General features: G+C 46.5%; 1 protein-coding gene across 18 annotated transcripts in view; it reads left to right on the forward strand.

Annotated features, from left to right (window-relative positions):
- Positions 1–24,034, forward strand: part of EXD3 (exonuclease 3'-5' domain containing 3) — a 300,891-nt gene that overhangs the window by 39,016 nt on the left and 237,841 nt on the right. For 14 of the 18 annotated variants that reach the window (XM_064468665.1, XM_064468676.1, XM_064468677.1 and 11 more), the window contains exon 3: positions 8,785–8,884. The exons of the other annotated variants lie outside the window; for them this stretch is intronic. The gene's annotated coding sequence lies outside the window, so the exon portion shown is untranslated. The remainder of the gene's footprint in view (positions 1–8,784; positions 8,885–24,034) is intronic. 18 annotated transcript variants of the gene reach the window in all.

Genomic DNA, 24,034 nt, shown 5'->3' on the forward strand with positions numbered 1-24,034 from the left:
AGGTGTTATCTGTGTGTTGATTACATCCTTCCCATCCAGTAACCCCATGCATTAAATATGGGGAGTCATAAATAAGGATCATAAAATAACAACATGATTTAGGCAGGGAGGAACCTCTGGAGATTACCCTTGCCTTGTCTTCTCAAGGCTGGACTGACTTCAGTTATACCAGGTTTCGGAGGGCCTTGTTCCTCCTTGGATCTGGATCTGGATACCACAGTCTCTCCAGGCACCTGTTCCAACGTTTGGCTACCTCTGTGAATTTTATTTCACCTAATATCTAATCAGAGTCCCCCTGGTTGAAACTTGAGTCTGTTGCTCTTCATCTTTGTACAAGCTTCATCTTGAGCTCGCTCTGGGAAGAGAAACCATTGAGATTTTCAAGCAGAAAGATAAAAACTGCAAAAGAGCTGTCCTGTCCATTCCCTGTGCACCCTTGGATCCTCTGACTGCTGGTGCCAGGGTATGTAGTGGTGTCAGCAAAGTTTCGTTGCATCCACCAGCAACAGGAGAACATTTATGAGCAAAACCATTCTAATTACCTTATTCCGTTCAGGTCTGTAGCTCACCAACAAAGTTTAAGGAGACGGCAGGGAGCTAGAGGCTTGTTACAGGCTGAGTGATGACAGACTAACTGGACCCCTGAAAACTATATTGTTCTCCACTGACTGGCCTTCTGTATTACATGCAGGGAACCTTGTTGTGGAAGCCAAGAGCCGGAATTACCTGGCACCTGTGGTTTTGATCTGTGTTGGGGTGAGGAAGAGGATGTGTCAACTGCGGCCTCCCATTTCTCATTAGCTGCCCCTCAAGTGGGGTTTCCCCACTGCAAGGCAATATGTGGTTATGCTGCTTATACCATTTCTCGGTGTTGGTGCTGTGCACAAGGGCAGATGGGGTCTCGTATTTGGACAACCTGTATTTTAAACAAGAAGAGCAATGGGTTAAAGACATGATCTGTATTGTGCGTTAGCGCTTCGTACTGAGTCACAATCGCTTCCGAGAATAACTGCCCTTGCTTGCTATGTCTTGTCAGCATTTCATCTAACAGAGCTGGTGGGCCGAGAGCAAATACTGACAGTCTAATTTTTGGCACACTTCCATTAAAGGTTTTAACCCAGTAGTGTTTCTCATAGGGGAGTTTCTTCCTTACAGCTGGGTGAAAAATTCTCCTAAGTTTTGCTTGAAGCCACTTGGTTAAGTCCCTTCTCAAAAGTGGGAAATTACATTAGTCCTGTTAGTAGGGGAGTCACCTGCGATTTAATGCGGTGAGTCTGATAGGAGAGGTGTAGAGAATGGTTAGTGAGGTATATTAGGATAGGAGTTTTCTGTGACTTGTAATCGTGTGTTGAACATTGCCAAGCATTCTTATTTTATCAGGTAGTTACTGTTGTTTCTGGCGAAATACAGCTGACAAAATGCACAGCTTGGCTTCTTGTGCAAAGGGAGCCCTTCTTAGGAAGCGGGGACTCCTGCAGCATGAGTAACTGATTAGTACCGGATTGCAAGAACTCGTAAAATGATTTGGAGTTGGTTGGAGGAGCAAGAAATAAAATAAGAAACTAGAATGAGTTGCAGATGTGCATTGTAGATTTCAAACTGGGAATCCTAAACCCACTTGCCTAAGTTGAACCACATTAAGGGCCTGAGAAACACCAGGTCCATGGGAATCCTGTGCTGCTTGGCATTGTGTCCAGAAGCCTCTGTTTTTCAGGCTAGACACCACATTTTCAGCTAGAGACTGTTTGGGTTCCAAGCAGATTTTTTTCATTTTGTTTTAAGCCAAATTAAAAAAAAATGCAGCCAGCAGCCAGGAGAATATTTGGCTTTTGTTTCTTTACCAGCTGTTTTTGTTCTCGGAAACTCATTTTAGCTCCTGGTGTGTTTCTCCAATTTGTAGCTTATGAATTGCAGGAGCAGATGATACGCTGCTGAGTGCACCCTCTGTACAGAGCCGTGTGAGAATCGAGCAGTTCTGTGTTAGCGGGGGCAGGCAAACAATTTGTCATTAATTCCTAGAAAGAAGGAGCTTTTGGGTGAAGGTCGCTAGACGGGATCTTATGACGGAGAAGTTGGCTGCTTTTGAGAAATCTTGCTTTGTAAGAAGGCTTTGATGAGCTCCTTCCATATCTTGAAGTTTTGCCTTTCGTGGAGCGGTGGGCAGTGCTGGTTGCCGCAAAGCCCACAAAGCGGCAGCTGTAAAAAGTCTATCCATGAGCTCTTATTTCCACCTTGTTCCCTTTCTGTTTTGGGAAAGCTGCTCGGCCCCACTGACCCTGGGTTCTGGCAGGAGAACTGCTGTCCTTGCTCGCAGCCCAGTCCCTCGGCGTGTGGCCCCATCCTGGCCTGCTGCGCTCGCGCCCTGGGCGGTCTCCAGCCGCCCCGCCAGCCCTCCTCCCCCTCCTCCGGGCTGGGGTCCTCCAGGGTTTCAGCATTTCCTTTGATCTCCTGCTGCTCAGCCTTGGCAAAGCGACCGCGTCACTAGGGTGGGGGCCAAACTCTTGCCTTCTTGCAGCTATAAACCCAGAAGTCTGGTTGCATATTTGTTGAGATGCTTCTTATCTCAGCCATTGTTCTACCTTTCCTGCTTGTTCCCTTAACAACGGCTTTTGATCCGGCTCCATAGCGACTAACCCATCATACACCCACGCACGGGGGCATGCATCATCGGCAGGGAAAACAATGCCGTTATCTCCCAGTTATTGCTAATGGCGTCAATATTATTCTTCATTTGTCTGGTGTAAGAATGAGAAAGAAAAAGGCTGTGTTCGGACCTCTAATGGTGTGAATGCCTGGCTTGTCAGCCTAAGTCCTTTCTGAATCCATTTACTTTACAGTTTCTTCTCTTTGATCTCAGCCCCATGCATTTTGTCTGTAGCTTTGATTTGTTAAAGAGCGTAGTGCTTTATCGTGCTTAATTTTAAGCACAGTGAGTGTGCTTATGCGCTCAAGCTTGTTCACAGATGCGTTTCTGTCTCAGGACTGGAGTGTGAATGAGGAGCCAGGGGTTGCGGCGTAATTGTAGCAAGGGATCTAGCTGGGTTTTCATTCTGAAGAATTAATTTTTAAAGACATTACTTCTTCTGAGCAATTAATTTATGGCGCAGTATGTTAAAAACATTACTTAGATTTCAAATGCAAGTAGCCTAGAGTGAGGAAATGCCAGAGTTAAGGATGCCTGCACAACACCAACCTACCACAATGTGGGTGTGAATTATGACAGTCTTTAATTACATGACCACATACCAAGTTTTTTTTCCAAAGAACTGTTGCTTTTCACAGTGTTGAAGATGGATGTGCTCTGGAGTGTGTAGTTAAGAAAGCTCTTGTCTGTCAAAGCTCTGCCTCGCTGGTTGCCGTAACCGGAGGGTGTAGAGGGAACCAAGCAGTGTATTGCAGGAGAAAAGGAAACATTGCATTCCTGCAAAAACCTGACTTCTATTCTTATTTCCTCAATAGAGGTCTCATACAGAGGCAGCTGTCTTGAAGCTGAGCACACTCAGAGCAATTGTTCAGAGTTTCAGTTAAATTATCTCTGAAAGAAAAAGGCAATGGGACTTGTGAAATCGAGAAGAGTAAGGGTAGCGCTGGGGGAGTGGGATTGGTGAAGGAGAGCTGTGATGAGGGAATCCCCTTTTGGGAGGAAGGAGCCAGGTAGGTGGTTTATAACCTGTGGAATGTGATCAGTGGATGGAGGAGGAGGTTTAAATGCCACAAAATCATTCCTTCTGCTGTATTACCCACGATGTGCTTCTCTGCCTTTCATAATTAATTATCTGTCATAATTTTTCCCACCATCCTGGTTGGGATAGTTTAATAAAAGATACTTGATGAAAAACCTAGAGCAAGATAGCTATAACAGTACCGCTTGTGTTGTCAGGCCCCAAGTTCCTGAGATCTCAAGGTGTGTGCCTCGTGGTGGAAACGTCTTGTCTCCCACTGTATTTCAGTTTCCCATCTGAAAAGTAGAGAAGATGCTGCCTGGTACACTGGCCTTCTCTCCTCATGGCTTCTAGTCTCAGTATTGGGTGTGTTTTGGTGCATCACCCTCTAGTTTGAAGGTGGTGATGCTGGGGAAGGAGGTGTTTTGCACAATTGTAGTTGTTAATCTGATTTTGTTCCTCACAGAAAACTCCAAATGAGCATATCGGCTGTATTTTCAGGATAAATTATCCTAGTTTGTTGTTTTTTTTTTATCCTAATGGTGGTCCCAGCACCACTCCCATTCCTGTATCCTGAAGCACTGAAAGCTCAGCATGCAGAGCAGGGCAGAGCTGGTGGTGCGCTGCCGGTGGGATGAGCTGTAAGGCAGGTGTTAGCCAAGCTATAGATGTGTTCAGCCTGGAGGTTCCCCCTTGCCTGGGAGGTGGAAGAGGTTTGGAGCAGCTCTCTTTGTCTAAGGATCAGTTTAACCAAAGGGGAGGCTTTAAATCAGGATGTTTTAGTCCTGAGTTTCTGTGGGAGCTGAGCTCTCCCAGGAGAATCCAGTACTGGTTTCTGAGATAGGAAGATGCTGAGCATTGGTGCTGGTTGTCTCACTCGTGGGTTAAAAGTTGTTTGGAATGCTTCTGTCTCACTTCTGATACTGCCTTTAGACTTACAGTTAACACAGCCCTGTAATTACCGTGCCACGGATAAAGTTGGTATTTATTACACTGTATTTTATGTCATGTTCCTCCATTGTTTTAAATGAAATATTTTTATAAGACCAAAAAACCCCAAACCCCACAGAGGTAAGCTTTGAAGAGAATTGCATGTTTTCAGAATCTTTGGCAATGCGTTTAGTTTGGTTGGTTTTAAACTTGCATGATCTCCTTGTGCCAGCTTACTGCAGGTGTGCTGGATTCACAGCAGGCTGCAGCTGCTTTACATGATGTAAAAACCTGTGTAAATGCAACAGCTAAGAATGCAAAGTATTTTTACAGGAAAAATGTACTTTTAGAAAAGAAAACCCAATAGGGTGGTTTGTTTAAGCCTCTTAAAACTGTTGCAAAAACTGTGTTAGCTCTTGCAAAACCTGTGATTTCCTCATTTGTATTTATTGTTTTGATTTGTTGGATTTGGGGATGGATAACTGCTTAGCACCATAAGAATACGTATAATTCCCAAATACTTTAGCATATTACCTCTTCAGCAAGACTGTTATACTCTATCTTCCTCCTGTCCCACAAATTCCCCTTGCTCGATAGTGAATCCCACAGTACCAAAAGGGGGGAGACTTTTTTTTCTTTTTTTATGAGTAGCAGCTTGTTGTAATCTTTCAAGTTCAAATTCTGTTCTGCCCAAAACATGTTCTTACTGAGGCTTGGGCTGTTGAAAAAAACTGATGAGAATTGACTCTCAATTTTTGTCTTACAAAGCCTGATTTTTGTTTTAATTATCCATTGTTATTGTTTGTGACCTTCCACTAGAATTGTTCAGTGTGAGTTTAGAAAGATTCCTGCTTTTATGTGAAGAGGGTGTGACTGAGGAAATGTTTGTTCAGTTGGGTGGAACAACTTATCTTTCTTGTCCTTTCTTTGTGGGACATTCATCTTCAGCTCAATGCTGCAGGATCACTTATTGAATTGTTTATTGCCTCCAAAAAGAAAATGGTATTTTCGATTTAGCGGATTGAATTGTGTGCTCCCCTAAAACCTGCAGGTGGTCCTGTTTACTGGGGTGAAATGCTTGAAGGATGCAGAGATGCTCTTAGTACCCAACTTTTAGCATGTGGGAAAAGAAGGAAGAAGTTGGAGGGAAGGGACTGGGCAAACTCTGCAATCAAAGCTGCCCTCTGCAATCAAAATCTTTTACATTTGGATTGCGCAATGTAGCCATGAGGCAACTGAATGTGCTTTAATCAATAAAGTATTAAAATTGTCGCTCTGGAATTTGTAGTTGGTGCATTTCTGTTTTGTGTCTTGAGGAGTTAAATTCCTGCATGGTGGAGTCAGGGTTTTGATGTAACGTTGGAAAGCGAACGCTGCCAATTTGGAATCCATGGCTTTAGTAATTGGCGGTCCTACTGTGTTATCCATAACAAATGGACAGCTCAAATGCTTTATGTTTATAGAACTAATTTCCTAATTTAAATGCCTATTTAAAAGCTCTGGTTTAGTGTTTCATTTCTCAGTGACCCTACTGTGTTGAGGGATTGAGTTTCAGATCAGAGTCTTTCAAGAGGTAACAGTATGTTTTAGGAGCACTGCACTATCTGAACTGTACTGAATATGAAAGGCAGCAATGAAAAACACTCTTGGTTACATACACATTATATGAGATAGAATCACAGAATGGTTTGGGTTGGAGTGGACCTTTAGAGGCCGTCTAGTCCAACCCCCTGCAGTGAGCAGGGACATCTTCAACTAGATCAGGTTGCTCAGAGCCCCGTCCAGCCTGACCTGGGATGTTTCCAGGGATGGGGCATCAACCACCTCTCTGGGCAACCTGGGCCAGTGTTTCACCACCATCAGTGTAAAAAATTTCTTCCTTATATCCAGTCTAAATCTACTCTCCTTTAGTTTAAATCCATTACCCCTTGTCCTGTCACAACAGGCCTTGCTTATGAGGTTGCCCCCATCTTTCCCACAGTCCCCCTTTAAGCACTGAAAGGCCGCAATAAGGTCTCCCCGCAGCCTTCTCTTCTCCCTGCTGAACAACCCCAACTCTCCCAGCCTGGCCTCGTAGCAGAGGGGCTCCGGCCCTCAGGTCATTTTTGTGGTCTCCTCTGGACCCGCTCCAACAGTTCCATGTCCTTCTTGCACTGAGGAGCCCAGAGCTGGACGTGGTGCTGCAGGGGGGTCGGAGCAGAGGGGCAGAACCCCCTCCCTCGCCCTGCTGGCCATGCTGCCGGGGATGCAGCCCAGGGGACGGTTGGATTTGTGGGCTGCAAGAGCACATTGTTGGCTCATGTCCAGCTTTTCATCCACCATCACCCCAAGGCCTTCTCTGCAGGGCTGCTCCCAACCCCTCCATCCCCCAGCCTGTGTTGGTATTGGGGGTTGCCCCGACCCAGGTGCAGGACCTTGCACTTGGCCTTGTTGAACCTCATGAGGCTCTCACAGGCCCACCTCTCCAGCTTGTCCAGGTCTCTCTGGATGACATCCCATCCTTCTGGTGTGTCAACTGCACTGCTCAGCTTGGTGTCACCTGCAAACTTGCTGAGGGTGCCCTCGATCCCACTGTCTGTGTCACTGATGAAGATATTAAATAGTACCAGTCCTGGTACGGACCCCTGAGGAACATCACTTGTCATCGGAAGATACACTTGAGATCAGGAAATGTTAAGTATATGGTTGAGTAACGATTATTCTGGAAAGCTTTGTAGATTTGAAGCTTCAACATTGTGCTACAGACCTGTGTATTATTAATAAAATTATTTTCAAAGTCACTTAATGCTGATATTTAGTGGGTATACTTTTAAAACCATCTAATATATGAGGTTGGACTTCCAGTTTTTGCAGTGAGGAGAACTGTATAGATAAAAATTTTTAATGATCTGTGCACCTTACTTTATACTTATTTTCTCAATGTTAAGTGCCAGTTAGTCTTTAAAAAATACAGTTGCAAACAGTTTTATGTTTTACATCCATGCAGGGTCTCTGAGTGATTTGTTTGGGTCAGGGAAGAAACAAAATAACCAGAGGCTTGACTTTTTTTTCTTTAGTAAAGATTTCAGTGCAATTACTTGATATAGAAATGAGATGTTTATTGTTTATGTAGTAGTGACCAGTAAAAAAAAAAATATGTATTTTTGAACAAAACAATTTAGAGAAAGCAGTGAAACTGTAAACTACAGAAACCAGTGTATCATTTTAGACTGTGCACATTTGGGAACAGGTTTATGTTCCAGCTTCTTAAAACCTTCACCTCTTGTTTTAATCAGTAGCATGCTTGTTGAAAATAAACCGAACCTCCTGGGGGGAAAATGAATAATGTCCCACTTTTCATTAGAATCTCATTAGTTTTGCAGTTATGAGGTATAAATCAAAAAGCATAAGCGAAAACAGCAGTTCCCAAAACACAGTGCTGTTTAGATTCCCGCTAATGGATGTCTGGCCCCTTATACTTTATGTCACCCTGTGATTGGAATTCAGCAGGGTACCGTGAGGTTTTTAGGCTTGGTCTGGTTAGTATAGATAGCATGAGAAAAATACATCTGTTAACATATGCGTTTGAAAGTAATTTCTGATTCACATGGATGTAAATAGGTGGAAAGCCTGCTCACCGAGGTATTCTTGGGGGTTTGCATGCGCAGCCTATTTGAGCAGTTTTAACTTGGCCTGAAGAAGATGCATTTTAAAGAATTTCTGCCATGACTGTGAAAAACATGTTTTTTTAAAAAAAGAGGCTTAATTGAAACTTTTTGTCTTGGATGTGTTTTGCAATGCAGCAATTTTTGTTTTAGTGAAATATGGACATTGTGAAACTACGGAGATCTGAAAATGGGCATGAAAATAAAGGAAACTTAAAATGTGTTTCCTTCACACACAGGCTTTGCAAGCTTATGTTAAACCAGATAGTTGCAAAAGCAGAGAGTGTGATGGTTCATGACTTAAGCAGCTAATAAAACTTGGAGAGGTCAAGATGGGGAGGTGCACTTCTTTCTGCATAGTAGCTTTAGTAGTCTTGGGGGAAAAAAATCTCTCACTGTAATAGAAAGATTGTTTTTTTTCTGAAGCTGACTGTAGTGTTGTGATCTCTCGTTGAGTCCTCATGAATATAAGCTCTTCTTCGTCCTGACCCACCACTGCAGCTCTCAGTGTCTGTTTCTTCTCAGATCAATGGTCTTTTCTGTTACAGGAGTGCGAATCCCAAAGGAGAAGAGCGGGGTGCAATCTCATGTACTGTGAGTACAGTACTGAGGGTGAGGCAGCATAGGGAGCCAATAACAGGGAGGAAGGTAGGTGATACAGTCAAATCACTATTATTAATGTCGTAGATTCAGAGCGCGCCTTGCTTTGATGCCATTATTAACCTGTGCCGGCTGAGGTCTGGAAACAGTGCAGCTGTCATCACACCATGGGGAGCCAGGACCATAAACCCTGTTCGATCTTACACTGCTTCCATTTCGAGTCTGAGTGTCTCTGGACAGCCTTCCTGGGAGTGGAAGAGTCCGGCCAGGCTGTCGCTGTGCCAGATGTGAGGTGACCCCCTGCCAGCCCACTGGCCCTGCTCTGCTCCTCCCTGCTCCGGGTTCGGGGAGCTCAGGGCCTGGGTGCAGCACTGCTTGCACCCACAAACCAGCTCGGGTCCCAAGAAGCCCTTCTGCGGGGGGGCACAGCTCCGGGGCCCCGCCTGGGTCTGGCAGGGCTGCGCTGCCCAGCCGCCCTGCAGAACTGCCCTCCTGCCTTTGCAGCCCACGTTGGCCTTCTCCATCACCTGGCATGGGCGAGACCCCTCCCGAAATCCCGAGCCCAGGAATGGGCTGCATTCTCAAACAGGTAAAACGCAACCCCCCCCCCCACACACACGCACAAAAGAGTCTAGGAGCAAGCTGATGGCGTTGTGATGGGGTACAGAGTGAAGCAGATGAAAGTGCTCTCCTTTGACTGATGCTCTAACTGTGCCCTACTTGCCTGTAGGTCTTGTCTGCAAGTACTTGTCTTGTTCTTAGCTGAGAAAATGCCTGTTTGTTGGTTGCTGTTTGTTTATATGGACATAAGACCCACGCAGGCTGCTGTTACCCAGGCAGCCTTTTCACATGGAGGCCTTTAGGACAAAACTAGACTTGTTTGCTTCTTGCGCTTGTGTCTGCTTAACCACATGGCTTTTATTATAAATACAGTAGATAATGTATATAGTAGTTCAAGGAGAGGAAAATGTCTCCAGCTGAACCAAAATCTGTGGAAAATCGATTCCCCCTTTAGTATTACAACAAAAAGACTACCTGCATGCATTTATGTTATACGGAGTATGTGTCGTTTTAAAAAGAAGTACCTTCTTTCATACAAAAAATGAACTTGCTGGGCCCAAACAGATTTACTAGCTGAGATGGGAGGGCACATGCAAGTCTGTTCAAAATCTGCTGTAATTTGACATGAACTTTGATTTCCTGCCAACCTGAAAATGTAGGTCAGGAAAAACAGGTACTTGTTTCTACAACACTGTTTGATTGCTGTGGTATAACCTGCAGAAGTGTTCTGCTTTTTTTGAAAAAGATTTGCATTGATTTATAAATCTTTGAATTTAGAAAGGCAAACCGGCCTTTCACTTTTTCCAGAAGTGCTTCATTCTTTCCATAATATGTATTTGGAAATCTGAATGCTCTTGTACTTGGAGAGCAGGGGAGAAAGAAAGGGAAATGCTCACCAGTTTGAAACGCTTTACATTTTTTAGAGCAGTGCAGGCTGCACTAACAAGCATTTTGAACCCTCCCCTCCAGAGTGCCCTGGGATGCCATGTGGCTTCATTAACTTGGCAACTCCAGGAACAGACTGAAAGCTGGTATTTTCATGTATATTGTTTAAAACTTGGCTGCAATGGTGAGGTGGGGAGGGAGCACCAGGAAAGGAAAAAACAAAAAGGGGAGAAAGTGTGGAAAAAGAGCCTTAAGGCTGATATTGCTAGTTGTTTTGTTACAGGTATGGAAATTTTTGCAGTTTTGCTAGGCCAGCATCATTTTGGCTTTGATATATTCCATTTGGGGTGTCTTTTTACACTTGCTGAGTTTAACTTGGATTGAGATGAGGAACTTGTTCAGATCTGAGCATGGCTCTGTGGAGTCTCTCATGGTGGTAGGTTAAAAATAGAGCAGTCTTACATTTTTTTCCCTGCCGTGGTCTAGATGAGGTGCAAAAAGAAACAGACTTTGTATTGTACATGCTGTATCCTGGGTTTTGTTCTGCGCTGAGCACAGGACACATCGCTGTTGTGTCTCCTTTGGAGGAGCTTAAACCCAACTGACAACTTGTTCAAGGTGGGGCTGAGTGAAGTCAAGTGGATGGACACCTGAATACCTCCATGGGTTCCTCGGGAGGGTGTGTACACCGCTTGAGTGTCTCACACTCCGGCTTTATTAGCCTCCGTGGATTATGATGGACTGAGGTTGTTTCACTCTCCATCTTAGGTGGGAGTACGGCTCTAGGTAGTGATTGAATCACGGCCTGAAATGGGCCTTTGAGTACTTTGTGGGGGAGCAGGGGAGGGGGTTTCTCCTCAAAGCTGGGCTGTGATGGAGTGGAGTTACTCAGGAGAAGAAAAGAGTTGTCCTGCTTGAGCTAAGCCCTTTGTCTTCTGCTGTTCTCTGTGTGAAATAGTACTGTCAGGTACTGCCCGGGTGGTTAGTGAAGATTTTGCTAATCTGGTATTTCCGATGATACAACTGATGATGGATTAATCTGCAGAGGGCCTTGAGCTTTCTTTTGATGGGTACTGAAGAGTTTTCATATTTGGGTATTATTCAGCCTTCCCTTCCCACTGCCCCCTTCCTCCTCCTCCTCACCTTTTGTACAGAAATACTGCATTCCCTCCTTAGTCAAACCAGCAGATATGTACAAATCTCCTGATATCAAATGAACCGTGGTTATCACCGGTTACAGTCAGTGAAGTCACGCGTGGCCATTGCCCCCGCAGCACCCTGGAGGAGAGCGGCAGACTGTCCTAGCCTGTGTCCGCAGGGCTCGGGGAGTGACACCTGGGACGGGAGCAAGGACTGCCCGCCCAGCCTGGCCGCCGCTTCTCTCCAGGGAACAACTGTTCTGCAAAATCTGTGTGGTTTACTGGGTAGTCTGAATTTCCTATAGAACATAAGTCTAGATTGCTGCTGGTGGTGTAAGTAGGAAAACAGAAAATTTCATGGAGAAGAGCTGTGACAGGTAATGGCTTTTGTGATGATTATGTCTATGGGGTAACAGAGCTGTGCAGCTCAGCTTGACGGGGGTGACCGGAGTCCTTTTGCCAAAGCCTGCTGAGGGGGAGACGCTCCCGGCGTCCAGAAGGGCCCCTGTGTACCGCGTGGGGACGTACCAGCAAACCTTTGGGTTCTGCAACCTACATTGCCCTTGTTTCACATGAGAAAACAGTTGCCCTCTCTAATTTCTGTTGATCATGGCATGTCCGCACACCAAGTTACTCTGAGGTGAGCTGTTGCCTTGGGTACCTGGGGCTGGAGATCATCTTTGAAAGTGTGACTTTGAGTCTTTAATGGTTGACTAACAGCTTTGCTGCTGTGACTGTGCAGATGTAAGAGCAAGCCTGATGCCATCTGATCAAAGCTATATCCTTTGCAAGCTCTTTCTTCCCTGGTACTGAAGTCAAAAGAGGGTACTGGAAATGCTTTCATTTGAGCATCTTTTGCTAAAGATCTTGTTTGTAGATCAATATAGTCTTAATTGTCAATTCTATCCAGGAATCGCTTCTTTTTCCCTCCTAATTGTTCGCTCAGCCCTTTGGAGGCCTGGGGACTCTTTAATGGCATGGTATCAGATTGATTGTTGGTCTCTCTGCGGCGTTATTGTCTTAAGCTTGGCTTCTGATGCTGCGTGCAGCAGCGCAGCGCTGCGAGCAGCGAAGAATGACAGATGAGCGGAGGCTTCCTGGAGAGCAGGCAGCGCATCCCCCAGCTGTTTGGAAGAATTGAGGGAGAAAAAAAGGAGAAAGGCAGATTATCCCATTATGTTTACAGGGCATCGGTCACACAGACAATGACTGTCCTCTTTGACAAGAGGATTGTTTAATTAGTTAAGGGTTTGATAAAGAGATGACTAAACATAGAGTGCTCTGAAGGCATCTGCCTTTTAGTACAGCAGGCACGTCCTCCGTGCTAGTACAGTGCTTCTCCTTTTTCCTGAGGAGCGCCGGAGGTCTCCAGAGCTCTGTTCCAAGTCTCAGAGCTGGTTACTTTGAGCATTTTTAATTGAGTTTCTGTTATCTGAGAAACAACAATATAATTTAACTGCCTGTGAACTAGTTCTGAGCATTCAGGAAGAGCGAGGCAATGTAAGTTATACTTGGAAAGGCAGATTTTTTAATGTATGTATTCTGGTATCCTCAGTCCTTGTACCTTTATAGCTTTTCCCTCGCTCCTTTTTCTTATTCTTAATCTGTGACAAGTGTTGCCACGTTAAATTCCCTCCCACAGACTCTGAACTGGACCTGGATGAGAATCTGAGTAAAGAGATTATCAATTATGCATAGGTAAGTTAGTGTGAAGAGTGGCATTCAGAAGGCATGTTGCACTGGCCATAGGTGCGGTACTACACTGCCTTCGCCTTGCTTCTGAATTTGAGATCATAAAATCCAATTTGAAATACAGAAATAATGTATAGAGAGTGAATTCAAGCAGTATATTGAAATGCTGGTGTTAGCATAGATTCTAGTCTGTATATCATCTCCAAACCAAGGAGTATATAGAAATAAAATCAATAGTCAGTCCTTTTTAAAGTGGTCCAGCTTAGCCATTCAATAATACACATTTAACATCCTGCTGCGCTCGCAGTGGCTTGCTTGCTTTTAAATTGGCATCTGCCTTTGTAAACTGATACTGACAAATAATTGCATTCTATGTAATAAGAAATAGTGTTGTAGCAGATACAAGGTTTTTTATGGCAACTACCTAAAATTGTTCTGTTACTGTATTGCACTCTTAAGCCAACACTTAGAAGCCACTTATTTCTTAGTGTCTAGTGTTGTTTTTAAGTTTCAAGCCTCCTGTTTTTTTGTTTGTTTGTTTTTTTTCTTGGAGGCTTTTCATTCTTTGTAGTGTTTTGTGACCACAGAACAAATACTTCTAATCTATCAGAGAGTGTGTGTCATTAGAGGTTTAATCATGGCTAGAGGCAGTATGTATCAAGCATTTTTAATTCACAGGGGGATCATGCATCAGGATTGACTGTCGAGGGTTGGGGACAAACTGCCCCTGTGTCTTCCAGTTATTGATCTCGCCTTTGCAAGCTTCCTCTTTGTTTGCTGAGTGAGACAAAGTGGGTAGGCTGTGCCATGCGTCAGCGTCCTTCCTCATCCGGGCAGGGGAAGACAATGCATTCAGCATCCCAGGCGGTAGGGAAATGGTGATAAAGCTGCGAATGCTGATTTAAAGCATAGGTCAGAAATGCCTTGGTCTCAGATACTGGTGTTTATTTTCTTAGTGTTCCTTTCTTAAAATGGCTGGGCTGCGGGTTTGCCCCAACCATCAAGAAAATGAAACGTTATTGCCTTTCTTAAGATTAATTAAAATGTAGGAACATAGCTGCAGCCCGGTGCTTCAAAGATCTTATCTGGACACAGACACTGTGCATCTCGGGGCCTCTTTCTGCTAATTCTCCTTTATGCACCAGCGCGGGGCTTGGCGCTGTGTGACGCGCGGGAGTCGCAGGACAGCGAAGCGTTTACAGCTGACGCCTGCTGCTTGCAGGTCTCACGGAAGTTTGTGGAGTCCCCATAGTGCCTCACTTGCTAAATGTCCGTTGTAGCTTCCTAGAGGGATGCACAGAACATCTAAAAGATGTTCTTCCTCCCAGTAAATAGCGAGCGGCCCTCAGTTACCGCCAATGAACGGCTTTCCTCCTCCTGCTGCACCCGCACGGTGTCTCTGGTTCAGGACGTTGTTGGCCCGGGCTGCTTCTGTCTGCCTGTTTTCCACAAACTCACAAACTCTGAGGCTAAAGGAGGTGGTGAAGGTACCTTGAAAGAAATTCAGGTCGAGTATCCCATCAGCACAGGATGCCGCTCCATGCTTTCACACCAGTGAAGATGGTGTTCCTCTTCAGCAGGAGCTGTGCCAACCCACCCACAGCTTTGACAAAGGTTATTGTTTCAGCATTTGAAGTGATTAATCATTTTTAGGAGGTTGCAGTTCTCCATTTTCAGCATGTCACCTCAGATTTCCTTTTTTGTGTCCCAGAAGGCTTTGGAGAAGCTATGGGGCACAGTGATCTGGAGAAGCTGAGCGACACGGTGAGGAGCGTTTGTGCGATCAGGCTTACCTGCGTGGAGGGGGAATGTTGTCGTTCTTCCTCAAGTGCATTGTGCCCATCCGGCCCTATATGTGAACAAAGTTAGTGGTTCCTCAGTTTGCAGAATGACATCTTCACTGGGGCTGGAAAATCCCACTTCTCAGGAGGTTGTCTTTTCTTTGAGATTCACAGGGATGTGTTTTGAAGTGCTACACCTTGAGCAGTCCCTCTGCTTCTGCCTGTTGCAGCAGTGCCCTATTCTGTTGTAGAGTTTCTTGGTTTTTAACCAAATAATGTTTTCCTTACCCACCATCAGGCTGTGAGAAATTTCCTTTCTGATAATGAGCTTAAATATCAACTTCCCTGCACCTTATTTCCATCATTAGCCTGGTAGAAGTTCCTGAAGAGGGACTGCAACAGCCCACAGTTACACACAGCCCTAAGAAACTGGGCTGCATTTCCGCAAGGGACGCAGTTGGTTCATCACTGAATCCAAAGGTACCTCAAACAAGATGCGGAACACATGGGACAGCTACGAAGAGCAGTCCTGCCTATCTTGTCAGCTAGCACCTTTCTTGTTTAGCAAGACCCTTTCCTGCTTTCTCTTGTCTCGCCTCACTGAAACACCCTGCAGGGAGAGCTGTGCTTATGGCTTTCTACATTGCTCTGCACTTCACCTATTGCTTGGAAACTAGACAAAAGAGACATTGCTCTGCGGCTCAGGTAATGAACGTGAGCAGTAAATAAATACTCGTGTGCTTCCCATAGCACTGTAACAGCAGCACTCAAAGCTGGAGCGAGCCATTTCAGTGCCTGGGTTGTCTCGATTTGGTTTCAAGCATTGCTGCTGCAGACCTGTGGCTCTGGTGGTGGCACCAGCAGGGTTATGTATATCTGCCCTCATTTATTTTCTGTAAAACCTGGCCTGGCAAAGGTTAGTGTCTGCAGGGAGGCTGAGATGTCTTTCACTGACAAAGGGAGTGAGGGGACTTTTCTCTGAGCTAATGCATGCTGACTACTGAGCACCTTTCTTAAGACAGCAAGCAGGAAAAATAAGGCCAGGATAAATACTTAAAGAATATCACTGCCTAGCTTCCCAGTGTGGAGGGCCATTAACGCACAGAAGTGTGGGAAGGGATGATATTTAGGACCATTCTTACCAACTTTTAAGACAGTTTTAAAGATTTCCAAGAAAGTGTGTGGCCATGGAAAGAGGTGCAATGGAGAGGCGAGCAGATGCAACAGAGCACCCTTCTGCGGTGACTGCCAGTCGACGCACCCAACGCTGCTGTTACTGTGCATCCTTTGGGCATTGTGCAATGCTGGTCCCATACAGCATGAAGCCTCTGTGGGGTTTAAGAAGAAATTTGAAGAGCTGATCTCTCTGCAGCTGAGACATGCATCAGTTCTGCTGATTTTGGTCAGAGCATGCAGCATCCTCACCTTTTTACTGATCACCATAAGCAGGTATCCCACAGCATCGCCCCCACAATGCCTGCCAGCAGTGTGGTGGTGGTACTGGCTGACCTAGCGATACCAAAGAAGTCCTGGTTCCCTTTTAGATTGCTTTTCAGACCCTGCAATTTCTGGTAGGCATCTGCAGACTTGCAGTGGAGAGCTTTGCGGGAGAGCACTCCAGGGTGAGGTCTCTCTCCAGTGGTTACTTTGATCAAGTGTGGACCTGTGCATACATAATGCTTAATAAGAGAGGTACTTTATGGCATTGTGGCAAAGCAGTGCAGAAGCACACTATCTTGATGTAGCTTACTTGCTGCCCTGTGAACAAGTGAATTAGATTATAACATCCCAGAGTAGATGTGGCATTTCATGTTGAAATGAAAAGGCAAAGAATCCCAATCTTTCTAGCGGTTGCCCACAGCTTTGCTGTTTCACTTTGAATTTGTTGCCAGTTGTTCAGATGCCAAATCATTTGGCAGACATAAATCAGATATTCCTGCCCATGCCTAAGGGAGAATAATATGTTGGTTCTAATATTTGTATTATTTTATGGGTCGATTCATCATTAAAGGTCTTTCAAAAGGTGGTTAAAACCATGCATAACCTGTAGTACTTTCTGAAAAATTAGACCATGATTATTGCAACTATAAGTGCAACTAATAAATCATACTGAGAAAAACACATGCCTTTCAGGTTAATAATATTGTTTATGGATGCGTAACAGCCCAAAAGCTGGCTAATACAACATTTTTCTTAACTTCTTCTAATGATAGTGATAGAGACTCCTGTAACTATTGAGATCTCATGATCTGAGCAGACAGTTTCACAGTGACTGTGCATAGTGCTGCTCAAAACACTTCTGAAAATTAATCTGAGCCTTTGAACTTGGGTACTCTGTTCCCTGAGACAGTCTGACCCATTTGTTGGATGGTGTTGCAGGAGGAGACTGGAAAGTAAAGCCCTTGCTAGTTTATCATGATAAGATCCAAAGGGCAATGAGATGGTTATTGAAGACCCATCTTCCGGTCATCCGGAAAAACCAGGCTTACTACAGAGGAGTTTCAGGAGTGGTTTCTTGGTGCCAGCCTTCCAGGAGTTCTGTGAGAACAGAACATGGACCTCAAAACTCTCCTTGTTTTGGACAATATCATCTCCCACAAACTTGATAACAAACCCATGTCCCATGCGCAAGCTGTTTATGCCACCAAAGATGTCCTTGTGAATCCCACTGATTGCTAATCACTGCATTCAAAGCCTGCTTTCTGAAGAAGACCTTCTCTAAGCTTGTTTGGGAGATAAAGGGTGAGGAAGAGCTCTCCCCAAAGGAGTTTTGAAAGTAATTTATTATCAGGCATCATGTAGATAACACTGATATGGCTTGGGAAGAGATCAAAATTCAGCGCACAGTGTGTGTGGTGAATAACGTAACTCAACTTTGTTCTGACTTTGTGGGATTTGATGTTGTCCCTGCAATCCAGGAGGATGTTATTTCTCGTGCTGTGGGTACAAGCATGAGGAAGCCTACAAGGAGAACATGGTGGAGCTATTGGCTTCATGCTCTAAAAGCTTGACAAAGCCTTAATTGACTTGAATGAGCAGCCTTCATTGACCTGGATGTCATCTGGTGATGACACTGAAAGTGAAACTCGTTCAGAAAGAAGCCGTGAGAACCCTCACCCTGAAGTATTGATATGGGGGTGTCGGTCCCTTAGGTGCCAACAGGTGAAATTGTTCAGGACACAGGTCTCAGAGAGTAGGCAAACAAGGCCCTGTGCATTCGAAGATTTGATCTTGTGTTATAAAGAGATGTGGTCAAAGTCTCAAGACGGTAATTGGTCATCCCTTAATTTATGTTTCAAGTAGTAGTCAGGATCTTCAGCCACAGAAAAGCCACTGTCTCCTCCAGCTTTTCAGTCATTACCAGGCGCTGGCAGTTGATCTCTGATTGCCGCAGCTCTGGCCTCTGCATCCTCCCTGTCATCCAGCTCCCTCCTTGCTGCCTTCTGTTGCTGCAGTTAACTGAGGATATTCCCTGAAGGAGATAGGAGGACCCACAGGTAATGATGTGGGTAAAAGACAAACAGAAGTAAGAGGCAAAACTTACTAAAATGGGTAGCTTCTTGTTGTTGACAAGGAGTATCAGATCTGAGGTGAGGAAAAAAAACTGTGAAGGAAATCTAGGTCAAGCCTGATAAGATAACCTGGATATTAAAAGGCCGATAGCTTCTGGGACTCCTGAATTCTGAAAATGTTGACAAGGCATAATAGCAATGCCTTTGGGAGATGTAAAAGGGGCTTGACCATAATCTTCAGTGTTGCCTGAAACCTGTGCAAGCTGCAGAGCTGCCGGCTCTGCTCCGGGTGTGGGCAGCCTGTTAGTAACTCCAGGCGAGGGTGGAAGATGAGGAGCTGCAGACAGTTGGGATCTGAGGGATTTGCTAACAACAGGGATAACGGAGGAAATGTTGATTTGAGAGGAAATCCTTGGATTATTCTGCTTTGATTCTGGTACCATTTAGATGTGGTCTGGAGTGAAAGTAATCAAGGAGAAATCAACACAGAAGAGTTTAAGCTCCTTTGAGTGAATAGAAAGGGAGATTAGCAAGGGAAGCAGATCAAGATGGAGAAAATTTACTGGATTGCTGAAATTACTCATCCATCCTGTAAAGGTTTATGTGTTTAGTGTTGTGTCTATAGCTAGAGCTATGAGCTATTCAAGCAAAGCCCTCAGGAGAAGGAAAGCTTCAACTCTTCTTTTAAAAGAAAAAAAGTGGTTTTGTCAAAGACAAACTTTCGTCCCTCCCCCCCTCCTCCTGTAAATGCCACGATTCTTAAAATTGTATCTGTTTTGTCTGGGAGTTTGCTTGAGCATCTGTCAGTCAGGAAGTGATTGTTTTTACTGCACTTTTACCAACATAATTGCACTTCCAAAACTTTGCTGTGTCAATGTGGCTGAAGAGTCTGTCTTAGTGATCCCTTAGGAGCAACCCCCAAAGTGAAGTATTCAGCAGGAGGTAAGAGTTCAGACCATGTTCCTGCATGCATTGATGATCTGTGTGTGTTAGTGCTCTGACTCATGCCTGTTGGCCAAACAGCTGCAATAATTTAGGAGATGACTGTCCCCCACTGTTTATTAGTGCTGCAGAAGGAATGCGTCCTCGTATCTCAGTTTCTCTAGCCCAGACCCCAGCAGTTTTGCACAAATACTTTCACCCACTGTTCACATTAACATGCCAAAGTTGAGAGCTGAGGCACTGGGCGTGCAGGCTTCCAGCCAGCTGTGCTGTCTCCTGGCAGAGCAAGGTAGGACAAACAGCTGGCGAGAGCAGTGTCTTCAGCTGCCACAGCTACGTTTGCCAGAGCATGTCTGTCAAAGCCTTTCGTAAGTGTCAGACGCTGGAGGATGGTTAATGTGTTTTAAAAAAAGAAGATGAAGAAGTTTAGGCAAGATGATAAAGCCTCCTCAGCAATCCAGGAGAAAACGTTCAAACACTCTCTGTCACAGCGCGCTGAACAGATGTTAATAATGCTGGGTTCATTGCTTAACAGTGGTGCCTAAACTTGAAATCAAAATGCTGGGAAGCAGGCAAAGTGCCTGAAGAAGTCAAAATGAAACAGCCCTGGCTCTGTTTTGGGAATTAGTGAGGTCACACCGGTGGTGGTGTGCTTACATTGTTAACACAAGGCTATTCTAGGGCTGGAAAAAAGAAAGCAAAGTAAGCTTATTTTTAATTTGAGAGAGAGCTCTAGAGATACTGAATTGTCAGTGTTTAAAGAAACTACACAGTATCTCCTAGTAAGAAGGATTTACATGTTACTATTACAATTGTCTTCATTATTTAGTCCCCTGGCTTTTTAGTGTTTTTCAAAATTTTTTTTTTATATTATAGCAGCTTTCAGTAGTGGCCAACAAATTGGAATTAAATTTATAAATGTGTTCACCCTGACCTGTTTTTCTGTTTGCTAAGAAGATTTTTTTGCACTTTGATTCTGGTTGAAATCCTGCACTGCATATTTCCAAAGCTTCCTTAGTTTTTTTAAGGCGCTGGTTTGGAGGTGGAGTGATCCTTTGGGATTATTTCTCCTGAAGTGGAGATCCTTGGTAGGTTAAGTACAACCTGTATGGGTTTGAAATAACTTTTAGAAAGTACTGGTGTATGTGTCTATTCAGCCTGCAAGCTGTCTTTTGGTTTACTCAGCGTATCACAGAATCCCAGCATGGCGGGGGCTGGAAGGGCCCTCTGGAGCTCACCCCGTCCCACCCCTGCGTGAGCAGGCACCCCCAGAGCAGGGGCACAGGGCCGCGTCCAGGCGGGGGGTGAATGTCTCCAGGGAAGGGACCCCACAGCCTCTCTGGGCAGCCTGTGCCCCTGCTCTGGCACCCGCACAGGGAAGGGGTTTGTCCTCATGTTCAGGGGGAACTTCCCATGTTCCAGCTTGTGCCCGTGGCCCCTTGGCCTGGCGTTGGGCACCGCTGAAAAGAGTCCAGCCCCATCCTCCTGACACCCGCCCTTTAGATATGGACAAGCACTGATGAGATCCCCCCTCAGCCTTCTCTTCTCCAGGCTGGACAGACCCAGGTCTCTCAGCCTTTCCTCCCAAGGGAGATGCTCCAGCCCCTGATCCCCTTGGCAGCTCTGTGCTGGGCTTGCTCAAGCAGCTCCCTGCCCTTCTTGAACTGGGGGGCCCAGAACTGGACGCAGCACCCCAGATGTGGCCTCACTGGGGCAGAGCAGAGGGGGAGGAGAACCTCCCTCGCCCTGCTGCCCACACTCCTTTCCATGCACCCCAGGACACCGCTGGCCCCCTTGGCCCCAAGGGCCTGGTGCTGGCTCAGGGTCACCTCGCTGCCCCCCAGCACCCCCAGGGCCTCTCAGCAGAGCCGCTCTCCAGCGGGTCCCCCCCAGCCTGTGCTGGTGCGGGGGGCTGTTCCTCCCCAGGGGCAGGGCCTTGCACTGGCTCTTGCTGAATTCCCTGAGGTTCCCCTGGGCCCAGCTCTCCAGCCTGTCCAGGTCTCGCAGCACAGCCTTCTGGTGCACCAGCCGCTCCTCCCAGCCCGGTATCGTCAGCGAACTTGCTGAGGGTGCGCTCTGTATCTTCATCCAGGTCCTTGATGTATATGTTGAACAGGACTGGACAGACCCCTGGGAATATCGCTAGTCATGGGCCTCCAACCAGACTCTGTGCCATCAGTCATGACCCTCTGAGCTCTGCTGTTCTCAATCCATCTCATTGTCCACTCATCTAACCCACGCTTCCTAAGCTTACCTATGAGGATGTGATGGGAGACAGCATCAAAAGCCTTGCTGAAGTTGAGGTAGACAACATCCACTGCTCTCCCTTCATCTACCCAGCCAGTCACACCATCATAGAAGGCTATCAGGTTGGCCAACCATGGTCTCCCATTGGGGAATCCATGCTGACTACTTCTGACAACTTCTTTTCTTCTACGCGCTTGGAGATAACCTCCAGCATGAACTCTTCCATCACCTTTCCAGGAATGGAGTTGAGGCTGACTGGCCTATAGTTTCCTGGGTTCTCCTTCTTGCCCTTTGTGAAGACTGGAGTGACATTGGCCACCCTCCAGTCCTTGGGCACCTCTCCTGTCCTCCATGACCTTTCAAAGATGTTGGAGAGTGGCTCAGCAAGAACATCCGCCAGCTCCCTCAGCACTCACGGGTGCATCCCATCGGGGCCCATGGATTTGCGAGGATCCAGTTTGCCTAAATGATCTCTAACCCAGTCCTCCTCAACCAAGGGGAAGTCTTCCTTTTTCTAGATTTTCTCTCTCCCCTCTGGTGGCTGAGATGCCTCAGGGCCAGCCTTAGCAGTAAAGACTGAAGCAAAGCAGGCATTCGGTAACTCTGCCTCCTCTGCATCCTGCGTCACCAGGTCCCCCCACCTCATTCAGCAGTGGGCCCACAATTTCCCCAGTCTTTTACTACTGATGTATTTGAAGAAGTCCTTCTTGTTCTCCTTGACATCCCTTGCCAGATTTAGTTTCAAGTGGGTCTTGGCCTTCCTCGTTGCATCACTGCACACCCTGACAACATTCCTACATTCCTCCCAAGAGGCCAGTCCCTTTTTCCACATACTGTGAACCTCCCTCTTCCATTTGAGTTTCTCTAGAAGCTCTTTGCTCATCCATGCAGGTCTCCTGGCTCCTTTGCTTGACTTCTTCCTCATGGGGATGCACCAATCTTGAGCTTGGAGGAAGTGGTACTGGAATACTGACCAGCTCTCTTGGATCCCCCCAACCTTCTAGAGCCCTAGCCCATGGGATTCCTCCAATCAGGTCTCTGGAGAGGCCAAGTTTAGCTCTCCTGAAGTCCAGGGTTGTAATCCTACTTGTTGCCCTGCTTCTACCATCCTGAGCTCAGCCATGTCATGGTCACTGCAGCCAAGGCCTCCCCCAACCCTCACATCCTCAACCAGCCCTTCCTTGTTCGTTAGTATAAGGTTGAGCAGCACATCTCGCCTTGGCTCCTCCAACATCTGCATCAAAAAGTTACCCCTGATGCTCTGCAGGAACCTCCTGGATTGTGCGCACCTCGCCATGTTGCTTTTCCAGCAAATACCAGGGTGGTCGAAGTCCCCCATGAGAACCAGGGCCTGCGATTGTGAGGCTACTTCCAGCTGTCTGTAGGAGGCCTCGTTGCCTTCCTCCTCCTGATCCGGTGGGCTGGAGCAAACGCCCACAACAATGTCACCCATATTTCCTGCCCCTTAATTTTTACCCATAAGCTCTCGACTCGTCCTTCCTCCACCCCTCGGCAGAGCTCGATAGGTTCTAGCTGCTCCCCCACATAAAGAGCAACTCCCCCACCTCGCCTTGCTGGCCCGCCTTTCCTCAAAAGCCTGTAGCCCTCCACGACGGCATTCCAGCCACGCGAGCTGTCCCGCCGTGTCTCTGTGACCGCAATGCAATCACGGCCCTGCGACCGCACACAGACCTCTAGTTCCTCCTGTTTGTTCCCCACACTGCCTGCGTTGGTGTACGGGCGTTTCAGAGCGGTAACTGAGCACGCGGGTTTCCCTGGAGGCGTGCACAAAGACCCACGATAGCCACGCACACCCTCGAGGTGGTTGGTCTTCTGATTGTCTTCTCATGAGGCAGGTAAAGCACCTCCGTCACTGCTCTGGTTGGCCTGGCTTATTCCCCGTCGGATGTGACGGCGTTAGCGTTGCCAGTATGTCCCCCACCTCCCGAGTCCTTCAGTTTAAAGCCCGCCTCACCAAGCTGGCCAGCCTGCTGCCAGAGCCCCTTGCCCCTTCTAGACCCGGGGATTCCATCCCTCCCTCAGGCTGTGGCTGCTGGGGAAAGTCCCATTGTCATAAAAGCCAAAACCCTCGTGACGGCACCAGCCGCGTAGCCAAGAGTTGATTTGCCCTGCTCGTCTGTTGTTGGCTGCCCCTTTTTCTCCAGCTGGTAAAATGGAGGAGAAGATGACTTGGGCACCACTATTTTTCACTTGCTCTCCCAGGGCTTTATAGTCTTCCGTGGTTCTGCCCAGGCTCTGGCTTATAACATCATTTGTGCCCACGTGGAAGAGTGGCAGCAGATAGTAATCTGTGCTCTTGACGAGCTGTGGCACCCTCTCAGCGACGTCTCAGATCTCAGCTCCTGGAAGGGAGCAAACCTCTTGTGACCCCGTCAGGTCGGCAGATGGGTGCCTCAGTGCCTTTTAACAGAGAGTCCC

This window comes from Phalacrocorax carbo, chromosome 18 (genome assembly GCF_963921805.1).
Source record: "Phalacrocorax carbo chromosome 18, bPhaCar2.1, whole genome shotgun sequence".
Classification (NCBI taxonomy): domain Eukaryota; kingdom Metazoa; phylum Chordata; class Aves; order Suliformes; family Phalacrocoracidae; genus Phalacrocorax; species Phalacrocorax carbo.